Here is a 16,974-nt window from a genome sequence, read left to right on the forward strand (position 1 = left end):
ATCCTGGGTCCCCAGGATCATGCCCTGGGCTGAACCGCTGAGCCACCCGGGCTGCCCTGAAGAATCTAAGTTTTTTTTTTTTTTTTTAGAATCTAAGTTTTTAAATGCAGTCATCACAGTTCCACAAGTCTGGGCTCCATTGAACAATTGCTTTAGCTGCAATAACAATTTTCCCTTTGTCTTGCCATTGTCAAAGCATATTGAGAAAGTTTAGAAACAAGGATTATGTATTTGGCATTATGCAAAATTTATAGAACTCCCTGGACATGGTCTTAGGCTCTGAACCAATTGGCAACTCCAGTTAGTTGGAAGGGTTAGTTACATTTGTAAAGGTTTTAGTTCTTAGAAAATCATACTCTGGGAATAACGAGAGGCAACAAAACAAAACAAAACACACCAAAACAAAAAAACCCACAACCCACCCCAAACAACAAAACGACAAAAAACAAACAAACAAAAAACCAAAAAAACCCCCCCTAAATCCAAAAGTCTTGTCTATCTTGGCTGGGATGAGGCTAGTCATGTCATCTGTCTTAAATTTGTGGGCAATGGAAAGGCATTAAACCCTATTTTTAATGATTACAGGTCATGATTTCCATAGTCTGACTGCATTTGGCAACAAGTGGTTGTGTTACATGGCACGTAGACAGTTTTGAAACCTACACTATGATATTTTCCTCATTTTTTTTTTTCTTTGCTAATCATAGCTGCTTTGTCTAGAACCTCTCTTTTGCTGTGCTGTTAGAGAATCTAGCAAAATTTCCTTAGGGAAGATTCTTCTTCGGGTTGGTCACTGAACATATTCTTTCTACTTAACAGAGCACTTTTAATGACTAATTGAAACCACTAGATGGTCTTTTGTCTAGTTTGGAGAACTGGTTCGGTTTCTGGTGGCTAAAAGTGGCCAGAGCTTTGAAGTGAGATGGAGCCTGTGTTTACGATGAGGGAGAAAGATGTGCTGCCAAATCAGGTTGGAAGAGTGCCTGCTCTAAGTCCCATGCCACATTATTTATCCAGCTCCAACTTCTGTTATCGCTACTGGGCAAATGATATTTTCCCCATCTCCTGCACATAATTGTGTGTGTGTTTTTTTTGTGTGTACGATACTGGGATACAATGGGAACCATATATCCTCTTAATTTTCCAACAGTGTGTGGTGATTATTAAGTACAGAAAAAACTTAGCAGCAATTCAGTGTTACTTAAAGGAAGCAGGTGAAAGTCCCTTTGTCTTAGGCATTTTCCTCAACCTGTGCACTACATAGGCTCCCACCTTCTCACCTCTGAGCCGTCAGCCTCTGGAGAGAACGCCTGCACAAATCTGCATCCTTTATCTCCTTTCCCTTATTCTTTCAGTAACCACTTTGGAAGGGGCCGTCTTAGGATAGATTTCTACTTTTGGAAGTAGTGTCCTCTCTACCCTAGGGTAGAACCTGAGGCCATCGACAGGGATCTCGATATTGGAGCCATAGGGTGACTTGGAATTATGGATTAATGAGAATGAAAACACATTGGCTTAATTCTTCCTCCTTGAAAACAATGCCCTGTTACAAACATTTAAAAAATGGGGTTGCAATATCCATACTTCTAACCTACTTCAAAATATATATCATGGACAGCTTTCTGTGCCCTCAAATAATAGTTTACATTGTCATTCTTACTGATTCCATACTATTCCACTGTAGTTTACTTGACCTTTTTAGATACAGAAAATGAAAGATTTCATTAATAGAGCTCTTTTTGTAATTGAGTGCATAGTAGTTGCTACAATTTATTTCAGGCTGAAAAGTGGCTACCCCTCTACTTTGGCATATTCTTTTTTTAAGACTTTAAAGAAATTCTGAGTCTCTTACGGTTTTCCAGGACATTCTAAGTAAACATAATGCTTATACCAGCTATTCACAGTCAATTGCTGGTGAGGTTTAAGGTCCCATAGAGAAGATTATGGTGTATTTCAGGAAAATTCCCTAACTTTCAAGATATACTGATAAATACAGCACCTGGGTAGCTCAGTGGTTGAGCGTCTGCCTTGGGCTCAGGTCATGACCTCAGGGTCTTGGGATCCGGCCCTGCATCAGGCTCCCTGCAGGGAGCTTGCTTCTCCTTCTGCCTATGTTTCTGCCTCTTTCTCTGTGTTTTTCATAAATAAATAAATAAATAAATAAATAAATAAATAAATATCTTTAAAAAAAAAGATATACTGATAAATAATGTTTAAATACCCAAATCTGGCTAAATCTGGGCCTAGGTCCTCTGGTCAATGTTGTGTGGCACCATTATTAATACGATGTCAGAAACAGCTTCTCACCTCAAAATATTTTGCAAATAATTGAATACACTGAGATCGTACTTATAGTAACCTCACTATATATTACCTTAGATTTTTTTATCCTGTCGGTATGAAATGCCATTGCTTTTGGCCTCATTTGTACTTTAGTATGAATGAGTCTCAGAAGGCTTGTGTATTTTTTTCTCCAGTATCTTTTTGAAAAAATGTGAGAAGGAAAGAAGATAAGCATATTGGTACCTAATGTAGGAAAGTAGCCTGACAAGTATAATGGTGTGGGTGGATGAGGTGAAGACTGGGATCTGGGATATAACTGCAGAGCAGTTTGCCCAATCCTAATTTTGGTCATCATGATTTCTGATGGGGTCATAGATAAGAGTGTAAATTTAAGCTCTTACTGGCAGGAAGGGGCAATTCTCACATCCCATGGACAGATCTGATAAGGATCTTAAAGAACAAGACTGATTTCATAAAGTTGCAATGAGGAGCAGTTCTTTTTAACATTCAACAGATGGCAAGCAGTCCCTTTTATGCAATATATTGCAGTAGGCCAAAGAACAATAGGCAAAAGAGCCTAAAGGTGCTATATAGGTATTAACTTACTGATAGTTGAGTGCCCCCTAGGGGATGGCCAGTGGAGAAGATGGTCCAGGTTCCTGAATTTTGGCCCCGTTCCCATTTTTCCAGTCCATGGGGCAATGCCTGATGCCACCTGTGGATAAAAAGAGCCTCTAGACTCATGCTCATTCCTAGTGGAGCAATGAGAGTTCCAGCTCTGTTTATGAATAGCAGTTATGAGAATTGAGGTAAGTGGCAGTACTTTTGCCATTTATGAGGTACCACATGGATATTAGTAATCATTTTGGCTATGATCATTCCCTATAAGGCTGTCTGTGATCTTATTTGGGAGAGAATGTAATTCTATTCTCATAACAACCCTGAGAATAAGGGGAAAACTATTTTAATTTTACAAAATGAAAATAGCTTTATTTTTTTTTGTCCAACTGTGGAAATAATACCCATATAAAATACCCAGAAAAAAAATCATATAACCAAGAGGAGGGAATCCATATTTAAAATTTTGATCATATCACTAAAGAGCTCTTTAAAAAGATCTGGTCAATCAATATACTTACCAGCTTCCACACCTGCAAATGTTGGGTTTTACCCATCTTTTTCATCATAGCCAATCTGTTGCTTTATTTATATTTCTTTGATTCCTAGTGAGGCTGAACATCTGTTCATATAGGTATTGGCTCCATTTTTTTGAATTATGTATTCATATCCTTTGCCTGTTTTTTCCTGTTTCATACTGATTTATAAGAATGTGATGCACTGTGCATATTTACCCTTTTCCTGGTACATACGTTGCAAATATTTTTCTTGAAGTGTCTTTTATTCTTGACTGAAATATTTTTGTTACTCAAAAAACTTTGTTTTATGTAAACATATTAATATTTTAATTTATGGTTTCTTGTTTTTCACCATGCATGGAAAGACTTTCCTCATTTAAAGATGTAAAATTATTCATCTGTACTTTCTTTGAAAAGAGCATTTATGGGGTGCCTACAAGTCTTTGTCTCATTGCATGTATAATGTCATTAAATTTGCACCAAAATCTTATGAGGTGAGTATTGTCATCATCTCTATCTTACAAATAAAAAACTTTCAGCTCAGAAAACATGATTTACTCAAGGCCACCCAGCTGAGAAGTGGTAGATTCACCGCTGAAGTCAGATCTCTGACTTTATAGAATATAAACTCTTCAAGTATTTCATATTCCAGAGGTGATCCTGCCTGCAGATATTTAATTTGAATAAATTCATAAGTTAAAAGGAAGCTATTACAAATACTTTCCCCAGAAAAATGCCCAATCTGAAAAGAATTACTTTAATAGCTTTATGCAGGCCAGATGATAAAAAGTAGGAATAATGGCTGAGAATGCCAAGAACCAGTTTATACAGTAAGATTTATTGATTTCTATAACTTGGCAAATGGAATATTTTGGCTCTTCAAATATTCCAGTTAAAATAAACTGCAGACAGTGTCCTTATGGGCCAGTGGATAAACATTCTGAGGTCCTTTCTGGGCAGAAATCATATTCTTCTCTAATAATCAGGGATAAATGAATGAATGTTAGTCTCCTTCTATAATAGCCCCTGACCAGGGGTGACATTTTATTTCTGCCCTGTCTAGGCATTTCATATGTTAATTTATTTTTGCAGTTAAGCCTTGGCTACATACCTGTTCTCTTTTGATTCAAGTGCTGTTTGATACCTAATTAATTATTTTCTTTGAATTCTTTGTCATGTTATACATTTGTGACCCATTTCTAGCAAAACCAAGCCAGTGAACTATGAGATGTTCTGTAAGTGAATTATCTAGGTTCTTGCTAAGATGAGAACTGGTTGGCAACTTTTTAAAAACTATGGAGTATGATAAGATATTGGTGTTGAGATGGGTCTTTCATGTTGATATTTTGAGTCTTGGGTACTCTCAGAGAACTTGTACAGGAAATGAGATATTTTAAATTACACAGAAAAAGTTATTAACTTTCTTTTGAACATTTCATATCACAGAGAAAATAGTCCTTTTTATTTTTTAAAGATTTTATTTATTTATTCATGAGAATACACAGAGAGGAGAGAGAGAGGCAGAGACACAGGCAGAGGGAGAAGCAGGCTCCATGCAGGGAGCCCGACGCGGGTCTCCAGGATCAGGCCCTGGGCTGAAGGTGGCGCTAAACCGCTGAGCCACCCCGGGTGCCCAATAGTCCTTTTTCTTGACTGGTAATTCAGGAGTTGAAGATGGTTTCCAAAATTTTAAAGCCAAGAAAAAAATTAGGTAGAATAATAGGACAATGGGAGATAGTTTTAACCACTATAATAAGAGTTGCAGAATAATTTTAATTTGGTTAAAAAATGTGTGTGTAAGATACAGTATCCAAGGAAGTTCCTTGTTTTTGTTTTCATTTGGGGTTGGGGTTAAAAATATCAAGATAATTTTATATATTTGAATTAATGACCTAAAATATAATTCATAAGGTATGAAAAGGGAAGTTTGCAGGATACTTATCCATCAAGTAAGGGAATACAGTGAAGGCAAGAGGATGTGAATCCAATCTTTGTTGTCTTCAAGGAATGTTTCCTAGACATTAAAAGTCTAGATAAATTTCTTTGAATAAGCAAAATTTTTTTGCTTGCCATCTTGCTAAAAACATAAAAGGGAGAGTGAGGGAGGCTCTGACTACTGGGTAATAAGTTAATTTCTCTTGGGGGTGATCCATCCTTGGTGGAGAGAGCTGAAAGATAATGACATGAATGATTGTATTGGTAGTGGTTCCATTTACTAAGATGAGATAGAAGAAGGAAGGCTTGGGGAAGGTGGACTGGAGTTCATGACAGGGGTCTGGACTGGACATACAACATACAGATTTGGGAGTCATTTCTTGATTAATTTAGTCAACAAATATCTCTGGAGTATCTACTATGTGCCAGGCAGTACTGAGGAGCAGTATTGGCTGTTCACAGTAGCTTTAGCCCATAGATAATTGGAGTAATTGGGGGAGTGCTGGGAAGCGTGCTTTGTCTCATCTCACATCCCTCATTACTCCCTGCTAAGGGAGAGAAAAGGTTCATCAGTAGCTCAGAACCTGAAGTTAATGGGCTATATTTTTCTGAGGGCAGAGCCACTGTATTCATGGTGTTATTAATGGCATGCCTTCCTCTTTTCCTACTCTCTGGATCCATGCTGCTGGCAGGTTAGAGAGTCAAGGACTTGCCCCTTGTATGAAGAATGGCTATTCCTTTTTGTTGCTCTGTCTGCTTCCATAGGCCAGACCGACCTGCCAAGTGGCAACTGCAAAGCCATATCAGGAGTTGAACTTGCTCTGTCTGTGTCTGCCTCTCTGTTCCTCTGTGTTGGGGCTGGTGAGGCAGGCCTCTAATTCTTGTCCACATGGGTAGATCTGTAAGTGGATTTGGGGTTGCCTCTGCAGTGCCGGTCTTTATTGCTTACTTATTCCTGGCATAGCTGAGTCTCGGGGCTCAAGGCTGGGAAGCAAGTGGGTCCCTTGAGCCTGAGCTGTGTTTCCCATTCCAGCTTTTGCTAGAGCTCTGCTCTGCTAATGCCATTAATAAACAGCATGTTTTATTTGGCTAGTGTTGTTTGTGTTCATGCTCTGTTGGCCAGGCCTTGAAGGGAAGGAGGACAGAGTAGCAATTCAATTCAATTCAACCCAATTCTTTTTTTTTTTTTAATTCAGCCCAATTCTAAGGGCATTTGAATAACATGTAGGGTACCCGAAGCCTTGATAGTACATAGATGAGCCAGGAACAGTAACGTGAGAGAAGAGGGGAAAAGGTTGATAGAATCCCAGGAAAAATGCCACAACATTCAAGGGGTAGATACTACATTAAAAAACTACAGTGAAAGGAGAACTAATATGGGAAGTTAGATGGAAGCGTGTGGACACAGATACCAGGGGAGGTTTTCTATTCATCTCGTTTTTACTTTTTGTACCTTCTTCTTTTCCCCATCCTAACAATGAGCAGTAGCTACTTTTATGGTAATAAAAGAAACCTTATGGGTGCCTGGGTGCTGCAGTCAGCTAAGCGTCGGACTCCTGGTTTCAGCTCAGGTCGATCTCAGGGTCATGAGATCGAGCCTTGTGTCAGGCCCTGCACTCAGTGGGGAGTCTGCCTGAGTTTCTCTCTCCCTCTGCCCCTCCCTACAATGCTCTCTCTCTCTCTCTCTCAAATCAGTCAGTCAATCAATCAATCAATCAGTCAATTAATCTTTAAAAGAAAAACTTAGAAAAAGTCATCTGAAGAAAGAGATTAGCAGCCTAACCTAGGCAGAGGAAAGACCCTTTGGAATAGTAAACACTTAAAATGTCATCTGATTCTAAAATACTGCTGTCTCCCTAGGGTCTCAAGGAAAGAGGCATCTCCTTCCACCTCGGGCTGCAATGAACAACCCCACTTTTCGACCGCAGGTACATTAATAGTTGTGTACTTCTTTTGCAGATAACACATGGTTGCAGCAAATACGGATTCTGAGAGAATTCCTGTTGTGAAGAACCATCTGGGTACAATAAAATCTGAGGCCAGGAAGCATGTGCCACAGCTGGAGAAAGTGAGTGCAAAGGGAGAGAAGAAACCTGACCTAAGAGTAAAGGAATTTATTTTCCATTCAACAAATACTCACTAAATGCCTGTTATGTATCTAGTTCTGTGTGAAGTGGTGGGAATACAATAGTCAACAGGATCAATGTGATTTCTGCTGTCACTGACCTTCCATGCTAGCGAGGACTCACCTGTCAGGAGGGGCTTGAACAGAGTGAAAATGCTGTGATGCATCATCGCTACCTGGAAACATCTAGAATAGACTGTGGTGAGAAGTGAGGCAGCTGGTGGTGGTCGAGAAGAGCATCTAACAATGCTATGGACCTAACCCTTCCCTAGCTATATGTATCTGGAGATTTCTCTGCAGCCAAGGAATGACATTTTCCCTAATAACTGTATAGGCAAAGTTGTGATGCTTCTCCATGGTTGTGCTGCTGCTTCCGTGACTGATAAAGAAATGACTATTCTACTGATCAACAAGAGACCTAAAAATTATGAATCCTCAGCCAGGCATCTCAATATGCTTTTTAGTTCTGTTCCAGAAACCTCTTTCACTTTAGGAGCTGTCTGGTTTCCATACCTAAGCCCAGCTGAAAAGCTAATTTATGAACAGAGGATGTCCAATGCCAAGATAGACAGGCCTTTCCGTAGCAGCTGCAGCAGATTACAGCCTGTTAAGTTTGTAAAGACACATGTCACTGTGCCATTCTGCTTCGAGGAAGCCATATGCTCTATTCTCAAATGTTTTGGGTCTGAGTTCCCCCAAGGTTTCAGCTCTGCGGTGGTGTGCCTTGTTGACATGTAGGGAGCCAAGAACATCAGCGCTGTGTCTCCCAAGCTTGAAAAAAGAGGGAAAGGCATGAGCAGGGGATTGAAACAAAGACCGGGATTAAAACATGTAGGCCTATGGTTTTACTCTCATTGCCATATGCCTCTGAGCCTATGATCTGCCTAACGTGTTAATCCAATTTCTGGTAAGCTTTTCATTAGTTAAGTGTGGGGATTGGTGCATGAAAAATGTCCAGGCTAGGTATACAAGGGGCTTGCCTCTGTTTTTTGGATTTAGAGATGCAGGGAGAGCATGATGGTGGACCCTAACCTCCCTGGGCCAGGTGGTGCAAGCAGGAGGGACTCTCGGAGAAGACTATGGCATGGTAAAGTTGTGAGGATTTAAGGAGAGAATTGTCATGAGGCACTTATAACAGATAATAAATATACAATAAGCACTCAGTAAATGTTCTTCTTTCCTTTCCAAATATAGTTTCTCTCCTCACCCTGGGCCTCAGATCGCAGCTCTTCTGCCAACTTGTTTGGGTACATAGAACAGGCTTAGTGGGAGCAGAACTATGGTGACAGGGTCACTTATTTCTGCTTTGGCTTTCAGGGCAAGGACATAGTTTTCTCAAACTAGATGATGGTTCTGGGGCATCCTTGACCTTGAACAGAAATGCCTCCCAGGTTGATTCAGTGCCCACAGCACATCCGGTTACCGGGTCAGGGTGTGAGGACAAATGATTGGAATGTTGGGTGGCTCAGTTGGTTACATATCTGACTCTTGATTTCAGCTCAAGTCATGAGATTGAGCCCTCTGCACTCATGGGTCGTGAGAGGGAGCCCTCTGTGCTCAGCAGGGAGTCTGCCTGAAGATCCTTTCCCTCTGCCCCTCCCCCTACTCTCATGCATGTGTACAAGCACCATGCACATACTCTCTCTCTCTTCCTCTCAAATAAATAAATCTTTAACAAAGCAAAATGTCAAAGCTCTCATGTATAACAATGTTCCCTCTTTCCCTTTTTGCTTTCTCTTTTCCCTTTCTCTCTCTCTCCCTCCTTCCTTCTATCTTTTTCCACCAGAAAAAGGAAGCAAAGCAGAAAAGTTTAGAAGGACTGGAAAGATACCTGAATTAGAGATCTTAGTTCAGCCATGTACTAAAGCTAAGTACCAAATGTAGCCCCAAATTTCCTAGAAGCAAAGCGAAACTACTCCAGCATCCAAAAGCTGAAAATAGCTATCTTGGCAACTTGGAAATAATACATTTTTGAATAATCCTAACCCTTGCTGGCCCAAGTAGGCCACATTTGTTTATGCAACTAGAGGCAAGAAGAGGTAAAAAGAGTGTTTCAATTCTCATTCTCTTCATTGTTTAGTTTCTTCTTTGCCCTGATGACTATTTACACTGATATAAAATTGCCTATTTCCTGGTTTCTCTGATTAGACTGTAATCTTACTGAGGGTCAGCACTGTGCCTGTATTGTTTACTCTTGGATACCTATTGCTTAACATGGTGATTTTTACACAGTAAAATTTGGGTGCACACATGCATGAATGAATGATTTTTGAAAAGATGCAAACAGGACATATGCAGATGAATAAATGAAGTCAAAAGGAGCCCACCAAGAATGACCAAAGATGAGATTATCTCAGATGTTAAGATTTGAGATCTAAGACTAATAGTAGTTTATGCTTAGTAGCCTATAGTTTGGCATATTGATCTGGTTCCAATGGATCCAAGATACTGAAGAGTAAATAATTAGGAGAGCATTGCCAAATTATATCTCTCCTTCATACATAACTTATAGAACCAAGTATCACATTTGTGTTGTCTTTCCATCAGAGTATTTCATAGAGAAGCCCCATAGTATTTCTTCCCCTTAGGTGGAAAGACAGGAATGATCCTATAAATGAAAAAAAAGAGAAAGGGATGACTTGTCCAAATCGAAATGATGAGTCAGTCACAGATACCAGAAATGACTAATGACCTACGGGAACCTTCCTGAGTCACTGAATTCTTTTGGGCCTCATCTGGCAGGTGGGTGTAATAATAGATGCCCTATTACTTGTCTCATAGGGTTTTTGAGAGAATTAAATCTCCTACTAGATGTGAAAGCCTTTAAGAGACATATTACATAAATGTATGATAAAAGAATGTTGTGTTTTGTTTTGCCTGCCGGCATGCAGTTCTGTATTACTTGAGGAAGGCTAAATTGCTGAGTCAATAGACCTAAAAGAAATAGTTCAAACAAGAGAGAGATTTCTTTCCTCCCCATGTAGTAGTCTGGGCTGGTTTTGCTGGTGATGGTGGTGGGGGTCTGGGGGTGTAAGTGGATTATTTCCACGTAATCATTCAGGAACTTAGGCTGACCGAGGCTGTCACTCTCAATGCTCGATTCGTAGTTGCTCTTGGCCATGCCATTATCACTCATGGGAGTGATGAGTTTAACGGTCCAGGCCTAGAAATGGTAACTGATTGACTTGTACTCATTGGAGAGAACTTTGTCGCATGGCCACCCTAAAGGGTGCAAAAATCTGGGAAATGCTGTGCAGTTGGACAGAATATGAGAATGGATTTTGGTGGATAGTCAGTAGTCTGTGCCCTGGATGAGGTCAAGTTCTCCCTTTATAGGATCTCACATCCTTTACAGTGGTCCAAGGCACAATTACATTTTATGATTATCAGATTCATTTTGCCCCACCAGACAAGGGTAGGGATCATGTTTTTTGTTCATCATGATCTCTAGCACTTGACATAGTGCTAAACTCATAATAGACCTTAAATGAAGATTCATTCCTTGAGAAAGGACACATGAATGTATCAAAGACATTAGTTGATACTAAAGAACCTCAGATGAGACCGTCTGGATCTGTCTGGTGAAGTTAGAGCCTAGGACTTATCAGGCTCTAACTTTTGTTAAGAATGCCTTATCTAAAAAAAAAAAAAAAAAAGAATGCCTTATCTAGGCATCTTTTGTGACCTTTGGTACACTTTGGGAAAGGCGGTGTGGTAGGCAGAGTTCTGAGGTGAACTGCGTTGACCCTCACCCTTGTATAATCTCCTCTTCTTGAGAGTGGCTGAAATAATCAAATATGATGATGATTAAAATTATGTTATTTGGCACAGGTGACTTTAAGAAAAGGAAATTATCCTGAGTGGACTCAACCTACTCAGGTGAGCACTTGAAAAGGACAAGTGCTCACCTCTGTCCTTGAAGAGGTTGGAAGTGTGAGAGGTATTTGATGCCAGGGAGATTCCCTGTTGGTGGCTATGAAGCTGGAGGGGACCACATGACAAGGAACATAAGTGGCTTCTAGGAGCTAAGAGTGGCCCCAACTGACACAGAGAGATAATAAAGGCCTCAGTCCTACAACCACAGAGAACTGAATTTGGTGAACCATCCTCAGTGAGCTCACGAGTGGATGTTCCCCCCTAGCCTTCAGATGAAAACTCAGGCTAGTTGATACCTTGGTTTCTACCACAGAAGACCCTGAGCAGAGATCTTACCTGAGATGCATTCAGACTTCTGGTCTACGAAAACCATGAGATAATGAATGGGTGTTGTTTTAAACCAGTGACCTCAAGGAAATCTGTTAGGCAGTACTAGGAAGCTGATTCAGTCTTATGTTTGTTTCTTGGGATGCGGTGGGAGTTAGAGGAGAGAGAATGATATCTGTTCCCTTGAGGGCTTTGTAGGTCTGGTGCCTGAATTTAGGTAGAATAACTGGCTGCCTGGGACAGAGCATTCCCAAGTGTGTGGGATTTTCAAAACTAACACCAGGACAGTCCTGAGAAATGAGTGTAGTTGATCCCTCTACACACTGTAGGAGTTGCTTTGTGAAGATGAGGTCCAGTGAAACATGGTGATTAGCTTTCTTCTGTTGAGCAGACACCAGGAATGTGATGCAGACTTTAGCCCACAGCAGCATGTTATTTTAGAAACACTGATACCAGTATGATCATGGTGGAATCTGCGGTAGAGGCTATGGTGAGGTCCGGGCCTCGAGAGACTCTAAGTAGCAAATTTAACTGAGGAAGCCCTGAGGGAAATTATATGAACGTCAAATGCAATCACAGGGGCATCTCCTGGACCTTCTAGAATTAACCATATATATCTCTGAAATGGATCTGCAGCTCTTGCACAATGCAGATTTAGCATGTACTAGGAAGATTGCATTCTTATTGTCAGTGTGACCTCATGATAACCACAGGCTCATGAAGCTAAGGTGTACACACATTCACTGTGCCAGGTGCCGGGCTAGCTGTTCTCATATGTGCTAGGTCACAACTTCTTACGTGGTGGATATTATAAGCTCCATTTTGATTATGAGCAATCCGAGGCTCTGTGAATTTACATAATTTGCTTAGGAATGCCACGTGGGGCTATTTTACATGCGTGCTAAATCTCCAGGAGGTATTAAAAACAGCTTTAAGAATCGGTACATATAGCATCTTCAAAACTCTGGAAGGGCTACTTGGGTGAGCACAGTGGTACTTTATCTTCTTTATTTGCTTTTGCTTAGCTTAGGAGCTAGGAGCTCTGTGGGGAGAGGTAAGGGATACATCGAGTCTGAATGGCATTATAGGTTTTGTGGCCAAAGCAGATGCATTTATCAAGGATGACTTAACTCCAGTACTTGACCAGGAATGCCATTATTATATATATACACACACTTATATATAAAACATTTTATATATATTTATATAATATAAATAAAAAATACATTTATTTATTTATTTATTTATTTATTTATTTATTTATTTTAGAGTGGGCAGGGAGGGCAGAGGAAGAGAGGTCATTTTAAGCAGGTTCCCTGCTCACAACCCTGAGATCATGACCTGAGCCCAAATCAAAAGTCGGACTCTCACCTGACTGAGCCACCCAGCCATACCATTATTTTAAAGGCATTTGGAGATGGATTAATTGAATTAAATAAAGAAACAAGCATTAGTGCATATTCTACTAACAGGTTACTTCATAAAATATAGAATATTTTACCAAAAGGCAGAGAAACATCATGTTTCCTCTGCATTTGCTTCCTTACTTAAGGGCAGGGCTAATAGAACCAGAAACTGAGCATCCCTCATTCTAGCTCTTTTTGTGAAGAGAATAGATTAAGTTTCTCATTTTCCAGCCAAGGGCCACTGTGTACATTTGGGCAGGCTGTTTACTGCACAAGAGTGCCTGGCATAACAGGCATCTTTTTCTGATTTGCAAAGAATAAGATCTGGGTGAGCTAGAAGCAGCCCTTCTCCCCCACGTGGTGCCAGGCCTCTCTCCCTGTCTTTAGGCAGAGGCTAACTAGGCTCTGGAGAGGTCCAGTGCATGCTGGCAAGGATAGTATGTCTGTCTGTCTGTTTGCTGGGATGGATGTGGGACAGATGGAAAGAACCCAGTTAGCCCCGGGTGTTGGGAGTTACAGTTTTCATGTCCTATTTCTGGTTAGTAGATAGAGAACATAATACGGGGGTAACAGGAAGATCTCCCTGCACCACAGAGGGCTGGACCTGCCCCCCAATTAATGCAGGGATCTGAGTTTTTACCTAGATGTGCAAATGATAACTCTCCTCAGTTCCTTATGATGTAGCTTGTCTTTATTATAAGTGCCTAATGACAGAACTCTTCATGTCAGTCCATTTTTGCTCATTTCAATTATTTCAGGTTTCAATTTAGACCATTTGGGTCTTCCTAGGTCCCCCTGCCCTCCTCCTTTTCTCTCTTCTTTTCTCAGTTCTGCAGGCTTAAATCTCATGATGGAACTGTAGGGAGGGGGACTGTCCCTGTGACTGGCAGCTGTCCCTGTGCCAGGTAGAAGGTGTTGACGTCATCCCACGTGGACTTTGGTATTTCACATCTGTGCCCTCGACCTTGAGTCCTGCATTAGTGGCAAGGTCCTCGGGGTGCACTTGTTCCCATCTGCAAGGAGCTCTCAGGGCGCAAGCCTTTCTCAGCCCCTTGGGAACACAGGAAAGTTTTAGCTGTTCTCTCATACCTCCACAGACATGTGCAGGAGCCTTAGCCCCTCCTGGAAGGTAAGTTCAGGTCCTTTGTGCTTCCCAGGCCCTACTGCAGTGTGGAGTTTATTGTCTCTCCCTTGAGATCTGTCCCAAGAGGGTGGGTACTTGTTGGAGACACTTTGCAGGGTCTGACTTTGTTCCTTTTCCTTTGCTCTTGTAATTAAATTTGGGCCAGAGAACTGACTTTTTAAGTCCTCTGTTATGAATAAGATAAAATTTTCCTCTTGGTACTTAAAACTGAGTTTTTGAGACCCAGAAACATCTTTCTCAACTTATTGCCTGCGCTGAGAATTTCAGAACTCTCCATGGAGAGAGCTGAGACATAACTTTTCTCTGCTGTTCTCCTGAGGCCTTCCATCCCCCAAGTCATAAGCCTGGAGGGCCTCCATGCATTTGAAAAGAGGGAGTAGGAAGCCCAGAGCAGTTAATAGGAAAAGATTCCTCCCTTATGCTTGTTAGCATGAAATGCGGGACCTTTACTGAGGCTGGGCTGGTGGAGATAGGGAGCAGGACACAGGTCATATTCACAGCTTGCTCACTGACAACACCAAGCCCAGGTAGATCATCCGTGGATTGAGGATGAGTAGAGATAATCAACCTGCAAAAGGTCTAGAAAGAAGCCTTGCAGAATAAGACAGAGGTGATTGTAGCTGGCAGACCCAGAGGAAATATGGAGCTTTGAAAAATCACCTATCTTTGGGGGCACCTGGAGGGCTCAGTCCGTGCAGCATGTGACTCTTGATCTCAGGGCTGTGAGTTCAAGCTCCATGTTGGGCATAGAAATTACTGTAAAAATAAGTATTTAAAAAATCAATACGATAGCATCCAGAGAAAAAAATGCCATTGTCCTCAAAAGAGTGCATTGTGAATAAATTTAAAAAGAAAACCCCATAATATGTGTTCCCTACTTAATTATACTTGAAGGAGGAGAAAATGCAGATGACCTTGGCTTGATTCTGTTCACTTAGGTATCATTTTCATCTCTTTTGGTGCCACAGTTGAATCTCAGATGAACTAACCTGTTTAGTTCTACCTCCCCAATCCCCAAGATTTCCTCTGCTTCTAGATATTGATACGATTGTTTTTTAAGTAGGCTCTACACCCAGCATGGAGCCCAACACGAAGCTCGATCTCACAACCGTGAGATCAAGACCTGAGCTGATGGGGCAGCCCTGGTGGCTCAGTGGTTTAGAGCCGCCTTTAGCCCAGGGGCCTGATCCTGGAAACCCGGGATCGAGTCCCATGTTGGGCTCCCTGCATGGAGCCTGCTTCTGTCTCTGCCTGTGTCTCTATCTCTCATGAATAAATAAATAAAATCTTAAAAAAAAAAAGACCTGAGCTGAGATCAAGAGTCAGACACTTAACTGGCTCAGCCACCCAGGCGCTCCCCTCATCTGATTTTTAAATCTCTTTTATTACCTATGTGGAGAATGCAAATACCTCCTAGACTTGGTGGTATATCAGCCTTAGATTTTGAAAATGAATTATGTTTTCATCTTTTTCTATTTCTGATGATATTTTGTTGAAAAAATTGGAGAGGTTACATTGGGGCCACCATCCTAAACTGGATGTCCCATTGTAAGTTATTTTTAATAACATTTAATAACAGTGCAAATAAATGTTTTCATTTGGTAATTATTAAAGGCATTGAAAATAGTGAAAAATCAATTAGTTCTTTTTATATGTAAATTAACATTATTGGAATCAAAGATATCCTACAAAAGTAACTTTTCTGAAAACAGATAAAAGTGATTTGAAAAATGAGTAATAATGCCTTTAATAATGAATACTGTGAGTCTGTATAGGCTTTGCATTGTACAACTCAGGGGATGGATGATGCCCTTGAAGTTGATGAATTCAACATCTCAGAGTAAAATCAATCACTAAATCTACCCTTTAGTAAATGCCATAAAAATATTTAAAACTTGGGGTGCCTGGGTGGCTCAGTTAGTTGAGCATCTGCTTTCGGCTCAGGTCATGATCCCAGGGTCCTGGGATGGAGCCCCATTGGGCTCCTTGCTCAGAGGGGAGCCTGCTTCTCCCTCTCCCTCTGCTGCTCCCTCTGCTTGTGCTCTCTCTCTGTCAAATAAATAAATAAAATTTTTTAAAAATTTAAAACTGGAAATTCCTGTCACATACTGAAATCTAAAACTGTATCTGATGAAAAAAAGACATGAAAGAGGTGGCAAATAATTTTCCTTTTACATAACTGAAGATGGACAGTGGCTGCCTGAAGAACTCTGTTAAGAAGGATTCTGAAGCCACATCTAAACCCAGAGGGAAATGAGATCAGGATCAATCGCTCATGGTTGTCACAGGCACTGACAGTGAAGTGGCAATCAAAACCTGTGTCAAGCTTTTGCTATCCTTGGTGTGAGAGAAAAACACGAGTAAAGAAAAAAGGAACCAGGATGAGCAATATGTGAGACTGCATAGATTAGTTTCAAAAAGTCCAAGGATGTCTTTCCCTAATTTAACATGTGTGTACCAAGTTCTGTGCTGTGAGCTCTGGGGAGAGAGAGCTGTTGGATGAAGCTGAGATCCCTTCACATTCACAGGCATCCATCCTTCAAGCCTGAATGCCAAAAGCTTTTACTCTTATGTAGGCAGAAGAATATTGACAGCCCTTACAGAGTGATCTTACTGAGTCTTTTGTAATGTATCATATTTAGGTGACTTCACAACGATAAAGAGGAAATATCCTTCATTGTGTTCATTTTAAAAATGTTTTTCAGGCCTATCTGTTCCATGGTGTTATTAGTTTCCTTGGTC

General features: G+C 40.8%; 1 long non-coding RNA gene across 1 annotated transcript in view; it reads left to right on the top strand.

Annotated features, from left to right (window-relative positions):
- The window catches only part of LOC121485369, a 49,060-nt gene extending 40,327 nt beyond the window's left edge, over nucleotides 1-8,733 (top strand). The window contains exon 3 of the long non-coding RNA XR_005986255.1: nucleotides 7,314-8,733. This is a non-coding gene — a long non-coding RNA (uncharacterized LOC121485369). The remainder of the gene's footprint in view (nucleotides 1-7,313) is intronic.
- The last annotated feature ends 8,241 nt before the right edge of the window (nucleotides 8,734-16,974 follow it).

The sequence above is a fragment of the Vulpes lagopus genome, chromosome 2 (genome assembly GCF_018345385.1).
Source record: "Vulpes lagopus strain Blue_001 chromosome 2, ASM1834538v1, whole genome shotgun sequence".
NCBI classification, from domain to species: Eukaryota; Metazoa; Chordata; class Mammalia; order Carnivora; family Canidae; genus Vulpes; species Vulpes lagopus.